The following is a 16,381-nucleotide window of genomic DNA, read 5'->3' as shown; positions in this document are numbered from 1 at the left end:
AAAGTAATATACAGTTTGATGAGATTTAAAGCTGGTATGGTCTGAGAATAAAGCAGGAAAAAGGCACTGCTCTGCTTTAAGTCCTGCAAAGTGCTGCTGATAGGAAAATGTGGATTTCAGATTGGAGATAAGCCACTGCTGGCCACCAGAGCTGAAGCAGAAATGCACAAAAGGTGGGGAAGAGGAGGCCAGAAGCTGGAGCAGAAGATGCTAGAGGCTGGAGGCGAGGAGGCCAGAAGGTGGAGGCGAGGAGGCTGTTGCAGCACCCTGGAGAGCGGACGAGCTGCCCACGTAATCTGCAGGCCAGCGACATGATCATATTCATATTTCCACATTAAAACACAAAAAGGAACCCTCTCCGACCTCCCAGTGAATCCCTTGGGCCTTGAACCACCTCTATAGGTAGTTGAGAAAAATAGGAATTGACTTGTGAATATTTAATCCATCCATAGGTGAATGAATAGAGGAGATTATTGTTTTGAAATCCTATTTTCAGAGCAGCCTGGAGGTCAGTGAGACCTACAAGTACTCGTTACAAAAATCTTCTCACCATGTCTGTGCTGGGAAGCTGCCCCGTGGGGTTTCATTCTGTCCTAGCTTGCAGGGAAGGGAATAAATTCAGGTACTTACAGTGACAGCATGAGAGCTTTAAATGACTCATATGCTTTATGTTTGATTTCTTCATAGGGTTAGATACAGTCTCTAATATCTGAATTAAGCTAATACTATAATTTTCTATGTTTATTATCTAGCAGACTGGTTTTCTAAAGTTTTTCTAAATTACACTGGAGATAGAAGTGTCAATGAATGATAAAAACGAGGCCTAGGAAGGGATGGCTCTTCAATAGGAGTAGGATTTTTTTGTTGTTGTTGTTGTTGCTGTTGTTTGCTTTTGGCAAAAACAGCTTGTTATTTTGCTATTTAAATTTTGGCTTGAGATCAGCTTCTTTTCAGTGAAAAATCATTTTTCTTCTGAAGTTTATTTGACCCTAAAACTTGCACGTGTAAAATTCTTAGGTGACCGTGTTTCTAAACTTTGAAGGAATATTGTTGAAAGAGATGAAATATTATTCATTTTCTCCTTCAAACTATAACACTTACGCAGCTAAAGGTAGTGACATTTAATTATGGTGTTGAATAAGATGTTAAAGCTCAGGCCTTCCAAGAACATTTGCTTTCATGTTCTACAATATAATATTTTTAGCTGAGAACGTAAACTCCCCAAATATATCCCGGTAGGTGGAGACTGAACTGAAGAGAAATGCAAGAGAAGAAAGCCCGAAGCCATTTCTGACAAATCAATCACTTCCTTTGCTGTAATTAGATGAGATCATAAGGAAGAATGACAGGTCCTGGGTCCAAGTATTTACAAGAGAACATATGAAAAGTGTAGTGGGCAATAGACAGACTACAGCTTCACCCTATTGACACTTTTGGGTTACTGAGCTCCCTTTGTACCTTTACATTAAAAAGGACTTGCAGTAAGGTTTATGCACTCTGTTTTCTGACCTCTGAGCATCACTGGGGATGAGTGAACAGAGGGGCTCTATCTCCACAAGAAGTGCCAGTGCAAGCTGAACGTGAGGTATAACCCTGCCAGAGAAGGGGTGGCTGGCAAAGGCTGAAGGCTGGTGGAGGGAAGGTCAGCCCAGATCAGTCACAATCATCTAGATGAGACTCGTGGTCTTTAATTGGCCACATCACCAGCTGTTATAAAGCAGGTGGCTTCGGTCACCATGCACTGACCTCTTGCCCCTAATTCCCACGGTTGTCAGTGTCAAGAGCATCTTCACCTTTCAGCAGCTGCTGCAGGGGAAAGGACTGCATGGTAACATCAGTTTGTGGATTCCCCTGCCATATTCGGGAGAAAGCTCCTCTTTGAACAATACTAAACAAAGGCTATTAACATTTGAAAGTGAAATGGTCTCACAGAATGATTTCCTTTCCACAGAGCAGGACTGCAAATGACTTCTGCACTCTTGCTTTTATCTTCAGCAGTAGCAAATGCTGCTTGCTGTGGATATCTTAAATTTGCAGAGCCACTTGCAATATATCTGTTAAATGTTTCTGCCTTGCAAGAAAACAATACCCTGGCTCTTATCAATAACACTCAGGCACTCATTTATGCAAGCAAGAAAAGGAGATGTATGTATATATCCAAGGGCATAAGAACCCAGAGCACTTGGATTTTTGAATTATAGGACTATCAGCATACATTGGCCTTTTTCTAACTACCCCCTGTGAGCTCCTTTGTGACTTTCCTCAGAATGATAAGATTGCATCTCAAATGTACTTGGGAAAGACAGATCTGCTGGAAGAAATAAAAACAGAAGGAAAAAGGTCATCTGCTTCTTTAGGGAGACTGAGTCCCAAGAGCACAATAAGGAATGCTGTGAATATTTTGAAATCACTGATAATACTATGGCAACTTATCCCATTCTTGTAAGTAGTGAATTTCTTGGAGGCATTCATTGAGTTGTTCTTGACATCTGTTTTAGAGGAGAAAGTGGAAAATAAATAAAGATAGAATTCTCCAACCAAATCTACACCTATATACTAAAAATAATGCTTCAATGCTTTTTTCTCCCAGGAAAAAAAAAAAAAAAGATGTTCTTTGACCTACATTTTGTTGCAATTGGTGAGAATAAGACACAGAAATTTAAAAATAGAGCAAGTGTTGCAGCATTCTTCCTAAGCAAGTGCAAAAGCATGGTTTAGTCTATGGAAACTCGCTGAGTTTGCTGTTCATCTGGTAGATTCAAGAATTTCCCCTTGTGTGAATGAGTTTTGGCTGAGTGCAAGAACTTCTGCACAACTTAGGAAAAAAATCTGTGTTCATATCTGAATTTGATGAAGTATGTCTCTTCCTTCCTTCAGTTGTGGCAGGGGAATGAGACATATGGGTCTTGAGTCAGCTGCCATGAATTCAAGCAACATCACTCAATCACAAGGTTTCTTGACATCATTAGCTCTTCCCAAGAAACATCCTGAAGTCTGATGCAAGTACACCAAAAGAAAGAGATGGGATATGTACAGTTCTTTTCTTGCTCTTTTTTGAGAAAGGGAGTAGACTTGTGGAAGAGATCTCTGCATTATCCAGTATAATTCCACCTATGCTAGCTAGAGGGATTTAGGAGCTGTTGTGAGGTTGTATGGGTCAGACTGATTTCTTTCTTCTCTTTCTTCCTGAAGACCACTCTTGCCCAGCCATGTTGTATACAATTTGAAGACTGCCCTGATGCCTTCCCTCTGTTATTTATTTCTATGCTAATTCTAGATACTCTTTGACAGTCTTGTTTTTGAAACTCCCATCTGTCTCTCTCTTGGATTCTCACCCATCGGTTCAAATCTCTCTTGAAATTCAGTACTCAAACAATACACACTATTCCGGATAAGGTTTTCCTTTCCAAATTTTGCAGGTTATATCCTTTCTTCATATTTTCATATGGAAGTATTATATAATATTCATACTCTAAGATGAGGTTTGCTTTTTCCATAACAATGTAGCACTCCTGACTCACAATTCTTTTTTTTTTTTTTTTTTTGTGCAGGAAATCTCAGTTAAGCATTTTCAAAATCATAGTATTCAGAGGGAGAATATAACTTAGTTTGTCCCTTTGCCAGTGAGGACTAAACTAAGTTGATTTCACATTGAAGAAAAGGCACACAAATAGCTCAGCAGACATGCAGCAATCTGATTTCTGGTACTTACATTCAAGGTTAAAGCCTAAGAAAGCATTTTCTGGAAATAAGTGAAGTGGATGTTATTGAAAGTTTTACTCCAGAGCAAATTGACTACATCTGAGGCTCTGTGTCAGAACTTTTCTCAAGCCTTACTGAACTCAATGTTAAAATCTATTGATATATATATTATTTCTAACCCATTCTGTATTGCACAGTGTTTATCAAATATGTAGTGCTACACTGGAGACATTTACTGCAAGGACTGTCTGCAGAAGGTCAAGTGCTTGAGAGGTTTTTACTGGGAATGGACACCCTGTCATTTTCCAAATCGGATGCTGACATACACACCACCACAGAGATATTTCCAGGCAGAGGTTTCCTGACAAGCTCACATTTTCCATCACCTTTATTAGCATCTTCCTCTTGCCCTAGGTTTCGTGATGGCCTTGAGACAACGAAGCTTCACCATGAACACAATTTGCACTTGCCATGGATCAGTTAATCCATGCAGAATTGCTCACTCATTAGAACAAGATCAATATTCAGAATGCCAGGTATCAAAGTCCTACAGCCCTTCAAGCAGGGCTTGTTAAGGGCTGCCTCCTGTCTAAACAACTCACAACAGCATTACAGCTGAGACAAGAATAGCAGAGAACACAAGACCAAGTTAAGCATTTCGGAAGGGGATCACTACTCTCTTTTCCCTAGAAGAAGGTCTTCTGTTGCTGTCTCATATCTGTTATATTTCTGAGGCTGACAGAGAGGGTAGCAGATGTTGTTGCACACATGTAGAAAATTTTAGGGTATTTTGGTTTTGGAGTTTATCTTTTCAAGCTGCATAATTTATGGAAGAGAAATTGTCTGGCAGTGTAACCGTCCCAGAACGGGAATTATGATGTTGGCCACCACCAAAGGTCTGGTCCACTGGGTGTTGACTGTCCTCATTTTGTTCCTTTTCCAATCTGGAGTTGGTATATTTAGTTCACAACACGTCAAAATTGCCTCCCAGACCAGCATTAACAACGACAGGTGCAACCTTTGGTCACCTGGAGAATGGTCTTTTTATATCATTCCTCACTCAGCCAAATCGAGGCAAACCATGCAAGGAGAAGCTACATCTTTCATCAGACCAACTGACGTGGTTGGCGGGGGGACTGGAAAACTTTCAGGCGTAGAGACCTCCTGCAGAGCAAGACTGCTCAGGGCTCTGCCCGTGTTGCCTGAGAAATGAGTTCTCCTCAGTGCCATTGAGATTGTTCCTATCGTCTCCAATTTATTTTGGATGGAAAGTTTTGTCTGCTGGTTTTGGTACACACACAGTAACAGACTCAGTTGTGGGTTTGAAGCCTCTATCTCTTTTAAAACATATTTTATTGTGACAGCTGCACTGGCTGAATGGAGGAACATGAGCTGTGTTTCATCTTCCTTTTCAGCACTATCAGCAAGACGGATGAAAGGAGCAGTGCGAGGTGCCTCATATTGCATATTAGTCCCTTACCCTTTTGGTGCTTTTGCATGTAGATACAGAATAATTACACTGTAACTGATGATATCACGGTGTTACCCAGTGTGACATTTTATTAGGAGAAAAGGGTCAGATGGATGGACCTTGCATAAACAGCCTCGCCATACCAGCAGTCTTTGCATTGCTTTTGAGCTCTAACATTTAGACAACGTAATTCTTCTGTCAGCACTGGGCTGTCATCTAAGTAGGTGTATTAATTAAGAAGATCATGAAGAAGTGTAGATGAGCATATTTATGTGAAGTCCAAAGTGCAGTGGTAGGAACATAAACGGATCTAAGATGATGCATATAGATGTGTGTGCTGTCCACATGATTCTCATTTATACTGCACTGGTATTTCAGCTTTCAGCCTTTACTACAGGCCTTAAATTCACTATTCAGTGTCAGGAAATAGTCTCTAACCTGGGCTGTATATCTTCTCTGAACCCTTCTAGACTAATTGACTCTGAAAGCAGGGGAATAAATGTGATGTTCCCTTCCAGTCTCCCAGGACTTGTGTTCCTATCTGGATGCAAACAGCTAATACGTATGGAGGTGTGATCCAGACGATGACTTCATTTATCTTCTGCCTCTGCCCCCTCAACAGTAACCATGAAGCACCTCTGCACCCTGAATACAGCAGAGCTTTAAAAGCAGATGAGCAATGGTGCAGGGCAGCCTCTTCCACTTCCACAGTGGCAGAGAAATACTGACATTAAAAAATTTTGCATTAAAACATAGTTTCCTACAGTTAACCAAGGCTGTACAAACCTTGGTAACACCTTTGCAAGCAGAAGTCCCATCCCAATAAGGGATGAAATTTTTGGTGCTGGGTTTAAATTTCCAGTGTGTCTCTGTGAGAATATACAGAAAAATTGAGTTGGATTAACAGAAGACAGGAGTTACAGCATTAGAGTTGCAATCAAGAGTTTGTCCCTCTCTTGCCTCCCCACTGGTGCAGACATTGTGCTTTTGAATAAGAACATCTGTCCTGGGTTTAATGGGCTTTGACTAAAAATCTCTTAAATACATACCTCTATGCTAAGTGCCCCTTGCAGACATACCCATATTAAGGCCCTCAAGTCAAAGCTATAAATCACCTAATAAGGCATGTTGTGGTGCATTAGTCTCAGTATAATCTAATTTCACATCTAAGGTATTGAGAACTGGCTGCTAGCCACAAAATTGAGACAGCATTCTTCATTAGGGCTTGATAAATCCTACAGATGTGTATGGCGGTGCTTGAGAAAGCAGACTTAAGGTCTCTTCGTGTTCAGAAGAGGGTGCTTTTGTTGGGCTTTGTTTTTGAAATAAGAGTGCTGTTTCACACTCAGAACACAAGCATGACTTGGAGTCTCAAGAAATTCATTTAGAAGGAAAGATTAGCAGAGATAAATAAAGCACAGCTTGACTAAGCTTGATAAAAAGGAACCTAATGGTCTACAAAATTCTTAAAGTTGATGTATGTTTCAGCATTTACTCATACTGAGGAGCATTTACTCATACCTGTCACACTCTTGAAGCCTATGTTATTAATCACTGAAGTCAGCTTCCCGGAGAAAGATGGATTCCATGCAAGTGCCACAGAAATCTAGCACATTTGGGGGTAAATGCTTTTTATAGCTAATGAATGATGCAAAGAATGACCCAAATGAGAGAGAATTGAGATGAAATAATGTAATAGGATATCACTAGGGGTAACGGGATGTAAGTATTGGAAAATATTGAACACTGGGGATTTTTAAATTTAGAATGGACAAAAAGCTTATAAAAATAACCAATGGGATATTCTTACACTACTGACCACACTGGTTGAATAAAATAGTAACCTCATAACTGGAGTACCTATAAGATATCACAGTCTGTTCTTTTTTTGTTTGTTTGCTTGTTTTTGATTTTATTTTTTGGGGGGAGGGGAAAGGGAGATAGCTTGTGATTCTCAAATATTTAATTCAACCCAGTAAAATGCATTGCACTAAATATTAAACCCAGATGTGTGTTAAACCCTGGAGAAGGTGAGGTTCAGGCTAGGAACAAGGCACAGGTTCCTGTGCTGGTTGGTGATCCCTGTCTACTGGACCAAACTGCCAGAGGGAAGGGAGGTTCTCCAGCACCAGCCAGCTTTACACTGAGCCTGGACGACTGGGCTTGCTCAGGGAAACTCCTTACTTTGTGTCACTGCAGCCCAGATAACAACACCAGCCTTTTGTACCCTGAAAAATCTGACACTGAACTTCCTTCTGCTTCATTATTGACTCGGAGCTGGGCTATTAAGCTGTGAGAACAGCGAAGGGCGGCGAGCTCAGGTAATCGCATGGATTTCTTCTGGTGGCTCAGGCTTGCCTTCCTGCCCCCTCCAAATCCAATCCAGCTTGTCAATACACTAAGTAAAAGCTAGGAAGTAAAGAGAGGCAGATAATAATTGTGGTTGTGAAACATCTGCCCTTGCTGGAAGTGGAGAAAAAGTGAATGCAGCTCTGATTCCATCAGCTGGTATTCGCTTCCAGTCATGCTCTAGGCTGGAAATTTGGGCTGAATATCTGTGTGTTTATCTGCAACTTGACATTAAGAAAATTGAGTTAGCATTAGAATAGATTGGCTTGCTAGCTTAGTGGATTCAGTACAGAAACACTTCCAATGCATGCTACAATTAAAATGGTGAAGGAAGAAGATAGATCCGATATGGAATAGGAGGAGGAAAGTCAATAATTATCAAGTAAGAGCTCCACTCACTGCCCTGCCGCAGCGGCATGCGAAGGACTCCGGGTGGAACATGGAAATCGTTTGATCTCGGGTGTAGTCTCGTTCTAGCTGTGGAGAAGAAAGACTCCCAAAATGAAAGTGTGACCCCTAAGAGCAAAGGAGAGAGAGGGGGCAGGTCAAACAAGTGGTAGCTGGGAGACTCTGCAAGCATCCTTGAATTGGAGAGAGAGACCTAAAAATATCGAGAATATTTTCAGAGCTCTTTTTCTTTCTATATTTGAAAAACTTAGGAAAAAAATAGTGGTAGCGAGGTTTTGTTGCCATAAAACACACCTCCAAAGACACCAGCTCAGAGAAGACATCTGAGGATCGTTTATGTTCCCTTCTGATTTGTATTCCCTATTGGCTGTGAAGAGGCACAGTGCTTGAGAGGGAGACCCCAGCACTGACAGCTTATCATAAAATCGGTGGGGGGACCCTGACACCCTCAGGTGGCATAAAGGTCCTGCTGATCTGTGAGCAGAGAAGAGCAATAGGAAGCTCTGGAGCATGTCAGTGCTTCCTGGCACAGGAACACTGACACCTTTCTACCTCGTAGGAGAATCCTCGGAGCAAGCTGCCATCGGGATCCCATCGCTCCCTTGAAGGGTAGTGAGGGCTGTTTAGTGACAGATAGGAGGTGCTCTCAGGCCAACTGAGCTAAAAAATACTCTGAAGATCTTCCTTTGGCATGCTTTTCCCCTGCAAGATGCTCTCTTTGGCAGCTTCAGATGTGCTAGATTCTGAATTTTGATCTCACAAGCATGCATTAGCAGCTTCCCACTAATGCATCGTGTGCATCTCCTGCCCACTCTCTCCAGATGCGCTTTGCAGGTAAGAGGCCAGGTATTGTGACCTCAGCATAAATAAATAAAGTGTCTGTGCTGAACTCCCATTTTAACCAAATATAAAAACTCCCATGCTTGAGGAGCAAGATCTGAAGTAAGGTTCTCCCAGCAACCCTCCCCACTGGCTGTAGAGGAGGCTGGGGAGGCTGGCCAGAAAGGTATTAGGCTGCATGGGTAGTCCTAGGATCCACTATAGATCTCAAGCAAAATGTCAAGAGAGCAGCAAATTAGAAATTAATATGTCTGTATTTCTAAAACATTTTGGTAAAACAAACAAAATAACCCGCTTTCTTATCTCAATGTCTGTCTTTCTCTAAATTTTTTGGAGTTAAAATAATTACAGACTTCTCAGCACTGCTTTACTTTGCATTTCATCTGCATATACAGAGTGCAATAGCAAGGATTTGTCTCTCCAGTTTCTAACCAAGGAGGACATAAAAGCAGTGATAAGTCACAAAATTTATGTATGTCTTTGGGGAGATCAATTAATTTACCCCATGCTTTATTTCCTCATCTGTCTAAGAGGAGAACACCTTGCCAGGCATGTAAATAACACCAGTGGCTGCAAAATGCTTGGATCCTGACATGCTGAGAGCCACAAAGCTTCTAGATAGTTCATATCTTCAATGTCAGGAAATAAAGAAAGTTAAGGAGTGGCTACATGTAATGTCTGGGAAGAGACACAGAAATAATACCCTGACTTGTTCATATCCTGACAGTGACAGAAAATAGTTGTTCGCAGAAGCTGCAACACTTGGTAAGCTTATCATGATTACATGTTCTTGAGAAAAAGCAGACATTATTAATGCAGAGTGGGAATGTTGTCTAAAATGGGTAAGTAAAATTACTGTAATAAGTCCTCCGTCATCTGAAGAAATACCCCGCTGAAGGTTGCAAACACTGAAGTATTTAAAGAAAACACTATTTTACAAGAAATTGTTGCCTTGACTGCGTGTGAATCTCATTGGGAAATCTGTCATCTTGTTTCTGACATTTGTTCAGAGGAGGGAAGAAAAAAAAATCTGTTAAAAACTGCACAAAGATAAGTAGTGGTAAAATTACCAACCCAGGATTTTTAAGTAAAATGCTATAATAAGGCAAAAACAAGAGCAGAGAAGAAGGCAAACTTCTTATGTAAATTATGAATTTCCATGGTCTGACAGAGGATGCTACAGCCACAAACTAAACTTCTCTGACAAGCAGTCATACTGGTCAAGAGAAATTTTTTCCATTAAATAGCAAAGCTACTTTGCTTCCCAAGCATAGCAGCCAGGGGGAGTTTAACTAGTATGAAGATGAAGAAGACAAACAGTAAAATAAAGATGATAAACCTTAAAAGAGGTCGTAGGTAAGGTATGCACTTCTCTAGAGGCTCACATCTGCTGCAAATTCGATTTAACGCTTGTTTAAGGATGTCCCTTGAGCCTTAAGGCAGCGCTGCCCATTGTATGACTGGATGAAATATCTGTTATATCGTACAGCACTCTACCTGTAAATGAAAGAGGTTTTGAGCATAAAACCTGCACATTTCCACAGAAATGGCACAGAACAGGTTTCATCCTGCTCTACCTCCCTTTCACCCCAGCCTCAGTACTGGAGGGCAAGTGGCTCCTTCCAGAGGGCTCCTTAGCAGGTGACCGTGTAAGTTAGCAGGGATCACACATTGCTGAGACTTCAAGCGTATTTCTGAGATGCCACGGTGAGCAAATACAAATTAAAAGTACATTTAATTACCCAGGGAAGAGCTGGGATGAGTCGCAGTCTCACAGCAGCTTGTTCATTCATTGTCAGGGAAATAATAAGTGTTACATTCACATTTAGGGCGAGGTGAAGGCTGAGAGAGCTCTCTGCGTGTTCTTCTGTATCCCTGCAGCCCAAATAATTTGGTTTAAGGTCATGGCTCTTCATGTTTTCATTAGGACTCTCTTCAGTGCAAATGACCATAATAAACATAGTTATTTGGCATGTACACAGCACTTCCACTACACAGAAACCAAAGCCTTGCGAGGCTTGTACAGCAAAGGAAGGCTGGCCAAGGAGCACGTGCAGACTGTCTTAAAATGAAGAGAGGTGAGGTTGTTCATAGCAAACATTCCCCAGTGTTTGATCATGTCCATCGTGATCAATCCCAGCTCCAGCTAGCAGTCCCATGTCTGCATGCACACCGCTCTTGGTGGCCACCAGCTTTGTTCCCAGCTCCTTGCCTGTCCAGCTGCCAGCAGCCCCTGGTGAGTCTCAGTGACAAGCTCCGAGCTGTTTCCATTTTGGTACAGCATAAATAGCATGCTTTTGCTTCTGATGAGACCAGAGTTGTCAGCCGAAGCTCACTAGCTGAACAGTTTTTAGTAATCACTTCAAATCTTGGTTACTCACTGGAGTGGTTACTAAAACTGCAGAGGTGTATGCCTCACACTGGACACACACCTGGCAAAATAAGTGTATTGCACGTCTCCGTCTGCTGCATTTCAGTGGAAATCACAACCAATCAGTTAAAGATCAGTCCTCCACCTATCATCAAACTTTTTGGTGTGTGTAAGTTCTGTTTTCCATGACTGAGTTTGTTTTTTAATTTCCCCCAGTTGATTTTCCAAAGACTTCAATCCGCCTGCAAAGACAGGTTTTAGGCATGGGAGGAAAGAAGAAGTATTCTGAGGCTGCTGCAGGCTAAATCAGAAATATTCTGAAAACCAGAATTAACCCCTGCCTCTCGTACATCAGCAAGTGGCGATCTCAAGTAATGCTCTTCCTCGCATGTTTAGAAGTAGGAGTTTTGAATTCTTTTGGGGATACGTTGTTCCAAAAAAGTTTTATTGAAAGTTGACCAGCCTGAGTCACGGCTTGAAATGTGGCACTGGAAGCACAAATAAATTCCTCTTTACCAAGTTTTATCTCCCAGTCTCTCAGATGAGAGCATTTGTGATTCCCTGAAGCAGAAAATAAAGAGGCAAAAGTAGAGCTGCTGGAATGAGGTTTCATTTCAAGAATCAAAACAAAACCTCACCAGAAATCAATATGACTTCGCAATTTAACATGAAAGAAATATTTTGACTGAAAAAAAAAGTAAATAAAAAGAGAATAAATGTTTTCTAAGAGTTAGGCTCAAAAAGAATAGTCTCATAAAACTCCAGACATTAAAGTGAAATCTGTTGGTCACTGTAATAGAGCACTTTTCAGTAAATATCTCCATTTTATTCTCTAGTGCAAGGAAAGATACCGATGGTTTATTTTCAGTGTTGTTATCAACTCACAGTCGAAGCTTCGCAGAACAAACTGTGCCAGCAAAATGGGCATGATACTCCCTGGGGAAAGAAATTAAATAGGTATTGATAGAGCATTTTAAAAGGGTGAGTTGAAATATTTTAAGTACAAGACATTATAGTTGATAAAAAACTGTGTAATGTTTGTTCTTCATACAGCAAGACATGCAAAGTGCCAAGAAGAATCCAAGAAGACATATTCTACCCATTAACTAAACACTTACTAGCAATAGTGAGCCTGCTAATGAGACAGGCTCACTTCAGCACTGAAGCAAATTTGACTGTTGAATTTAATAATGAGGCTATTATGTTCCACAAATTGGCACATGCGCATCGAGATTGTTTTTAATTTTTCATTTTTTGTGTCTGCTTCTCATTAAACTCAAAGCACTAAATTGAAGTGAATTTGTCTGCAGACTTAATTTCTTAACAGGACCGAAAGCTGCAAGTTATTTCCATTAGAAGACAGCTAAAGTGCTAGCAGAGACCATGAAAAAGAATACATGCAGAAAACACGGCCTGAATCATATTATACTGCAGAATTTTATTACAGGCACAGAAAGGACTGCTGCTAGCTTGTCTGAGCTGGACACTCAAGTGCAAGGGCCAGAGGTGGTCCTCTGTCGCCCAAGACTCATTATGACTATTCAAAGGGTTGCTTTAGGGTGGGAATAAGATCTAAGTAGGTGTCCACATAGCACTCATGTTTTATGTAGCATGCTCTGAAACATGAACAAAAATCCAAACCTTGCACATTTTTCTGGCTCTACATTTAAAAGAAAATGGTTTTGATCACCAGAAATATTATCATTCAGCTATGACCTTTTCTCCGGTAACATGGAAGAGAGGCTTGTTTATGGTTTTATCAGATGCTAGGGAATCTTATTACTTCTACACTCCATGTATTTTTGCTGGAGAACACTTGTAAGTCAAAAAGCATCTTCCTACCCTTCTCCTCAGAGAGAACAGCAAGTTCTATTTGAAGCAGCAGGTTCTATTTGAAACCTGAAGCATGCAGCATTTTACCGAGCACCTGATTTTACCAAGTTGTTGTTATCTCTTCCAATCCTGCAACAAGTCCCCAAGCTTGTAAACATTTGTCATTAGAGCTCAGGAGCTTTCTATTTAATAAAGCTTCTCTGCTTATTTAATAAAGCCTGTTCTATTAAATGATTTGCCCGTGTTTACATGTGCATAATGAGGAATCTGGCAGAAAACCAAACAAGTTTGGAGCCTTGAGATGCTGGCTGCTGATCCCATTAATAACTACAAAATGAATAATGAATCATTAAGTAACTCACTTCATTACTTTGCTTCCCGGTCACAGCAGTGCACAAAAAGCCACCCACGGAGGTCACAAGGGACCTGTTGACTTCACCAGCTCCAGCGCAGCCCTCAAAGCAAATTTTTGAAATGCCAGGATGGGAACAATCTCCATTTCAGTGTCTGAACACCTCAGTGGCATTGACGTGCTTAGGGGAGGAGGACATTTATGCAGGGAATGTGTTTTGCACAACTGAACAATGAAGAAGCACGGTGAACTTTCTTTAGAAGATACCTGGAAAGAGTTTCATGCTTCCTACTAATTAATAATGATGTTCTTTTCCTTGCACTGTTAGAAGATAAGCAAACTTGAGGGAAAATCAGTCTGTTTGTGACAGATCTGGACTCCCTGCGTATTTCCTGTGGCCCTATCACTTGTTTAGGATGGCTGCATGATGCTGAGCAACAGAACCTCTTACAGGTACGGGATCGTGTGCATAGTTCAGAGAATTACAGGAGTTCAGAGACATAGCTTCACCTGAGCTACGGGTCTGCAAATAAACTAGTTTTCAAAAATACAGACTCACACTCGTCTAAACAGATGTAAGCACAAGGTTAACAAAAGAAAGTCACATTTCGAAGAAAATATGCTGTTTGGACATCATCTTGTCAATAACAAAACCCCTGAATTAAATGAAAATGCATCCAATCATGCTTTATTATGGACTTTCAGAGTGAATCTCTGCAAACAATGCCAAACAATAGAGAAATACACTGGTTTAAAACGGGAAAATGTGCACATACATACATCCTCCTACAAATATTCTGTATTCAGCCATTGGTCACCTCTATTATTTTTCCTGTTTTATTTTTTTGAAGGAACCCATCAATTCTTTGGAAAGGATTTGCTTTGCAGCCGAAATCCTGCCATTTTCCTCTTCATTTTAATATGGTGGTGAAATTCGTCACTTGAATCTGTCTGAGAGACTCTTCTAGGATGCGAGTTAAAGACTAAAAAGAAGAAAGATGTAGGTAAAATTATTTTAATACATTTTCAATCCTTAAAATCTCTGGGCTTCTAAAGATTATAGAATTGGAGCTCCAGGACTGTTCCTGTCTGCTCAGTACTACTTGTGCCCCTGGAGAGTGCTGCATCGAGGACAGGAGCAGGAGGAGGGACAGGAGTGGTGGGGAATGACTGCATGCGACACCAACACTTCTCTCCAGCCAAGCCCTGCCAGCTCACCGGTGAACTTCATCATCAGTGAACTGAGCAAAAAGCAGTCTGAATAACAAATAACTGCCATTCAGGCATGTGTCAAAAGCAGGAAAGGTTCACTGAGTTTGATGTCTAGTTTGGTTAGATATATAGAAAAAAAAAAAAAAAAAGAATCCCATCTGAAATCCCATCTGATTAAATATTTCTGATAGAAAACGCGGAAAATGAGCTTCACACTGAAAAACAAAAATACCAAAAACATTGTTGGAAAACCACAAGATGCTGCTAGTGGAAACTAAGTGGTGTAAGTGAGCTTTTGCCTGTTAAAGAGTAAGATTAGGGGTTCTTGTTCAGCGCTGGGAAAGCACTGCTTCAGTGTCTGTGAAGAGAGACTGACAAGTTTATTTGCAGAGGAGTAAGCTCTGTAAAAATATATAAATTTCTACGGAAAGAACTGGGCAAAAACTGAGGCTTTAAACGTGTCTACCTGCTGTAGAGCTGAAGGAGCAATGAGTTTGCTCTGTGGCTACTGAGAGCTGCTGATCTGAAACTCACAGCAAGAAAAGCCGTTTGCCAAGCAACCTCTTGGCAAACAGCTGAGCAATGTTCACCTGAGGGACTTAAGGGCAAGCTTGGCCCCTTGGCCCATGCTTTCTCCTCCAAGAGTGCTTCCAAGGGGCAGAGCCACCCGTGGGTGCATTGCCGCCGTGGGGAACATCCCGGGCTGCTCAGTAATGACCAAGCAGGCAGATCTTCATGCATCTCTCCCACAGGCAATTCAACAACCCAGCAACAGATGGGCCTGTAATTACAGCCCATTTGAGAGATTTTTAATGCACTGATTTGAAAACCATTGATTTTTCTTCCTTGTAAGGAGAATAACAAAGAAGTGAAAACACCTCAACCTCTCTGCAATTCCTGCTGCCTGGATTTTCACAGCATATTCTGCAGGCAAAGTGAAAACATTCGGCTTCAGCCAGCCAAACTGTGAATGTAACTGAATGGAGAAACTGTCTTCCAGTCAGAAGCTGAACTGAAGCATGTTTTCTGTGAGCTTTAAAATGTTTAAGCTGAGTGCAAACCAATCATAGAAAGAAAGAAAGAAAGAAAACTCCCTGCTACATGTGGAGCTCCTGGGAGAAGCAAAGATGGGAAACCCAACCCCATGGCCACGGCCTCAGCTGGGCTGGGGCTCACAAGTTAGAGGTTATCTGTAGATGGTGTAGGCTGAAGCTTTGAGCAGCAAATGGCAGAAGATGAATCCATCTATTTCTATGGTAACATGAATAACTAAGGACTAAACTACAGCCCAAATCTCATCTGGATTTGAAAACTCCAAGGGATGAGGGACCACTCTCATCCCACAAGATCGAAGGTCTTCTTTCAAGGTAGTATACTAGAGCTCTTACCCCATACAGGTCCTTTTCCTCAAATCTGGCAATGTTAAAATAAATAAATAAAAAGTTTAACATCCTCAGAGAAAAATATGCTGTAATCTTCAGGCTGAGACTGGAACTGAGTCTCAGGACCCAATTCAGACTGGCCCCATTGCAGCACCACTGTTCCAGGCCCTGGGGAGTCTTGTGGGGGCGAGGAACTGGTGAGAAACAGCCCAACAGGCCATGTAGCCATGAAAATACTTCTCTCTTCACCATGAAACACCTGGTTTAATACAGTCAATTTTTAGTGAACCTCCATCTAGTTCAGTCCTGGAGCCAGGTCTAACACTGAGATGACTTATGCACTGATAATTTGTCCCTTGCCAGCAATCAGTCTCTTTTCCTCACTGCCAGGTTCAACAGGAGAGGCTGCTGACATGAGCTCCCCAGGAGTTCTTCCTTCTAAAAATATTGATCACAACTCA

The sequence above is a fragment of the Anser brachyrhynchus genome (genome assembly GCF_964034855.1).
Source record: "Anser brachyrhynchus genome assembly, chromosome: 15".
Classification (NCBI taxonomy): Eukaryota; Metazoa; Chordata; class Aves; order Anseriformes; family Anatidae; genus Anser; species Anser brachyrhynchus.
The sequence above is the reverse complement of the archived record's forward strand: the minus strand, read 5'-3'. Positions refer to the sequence as shown.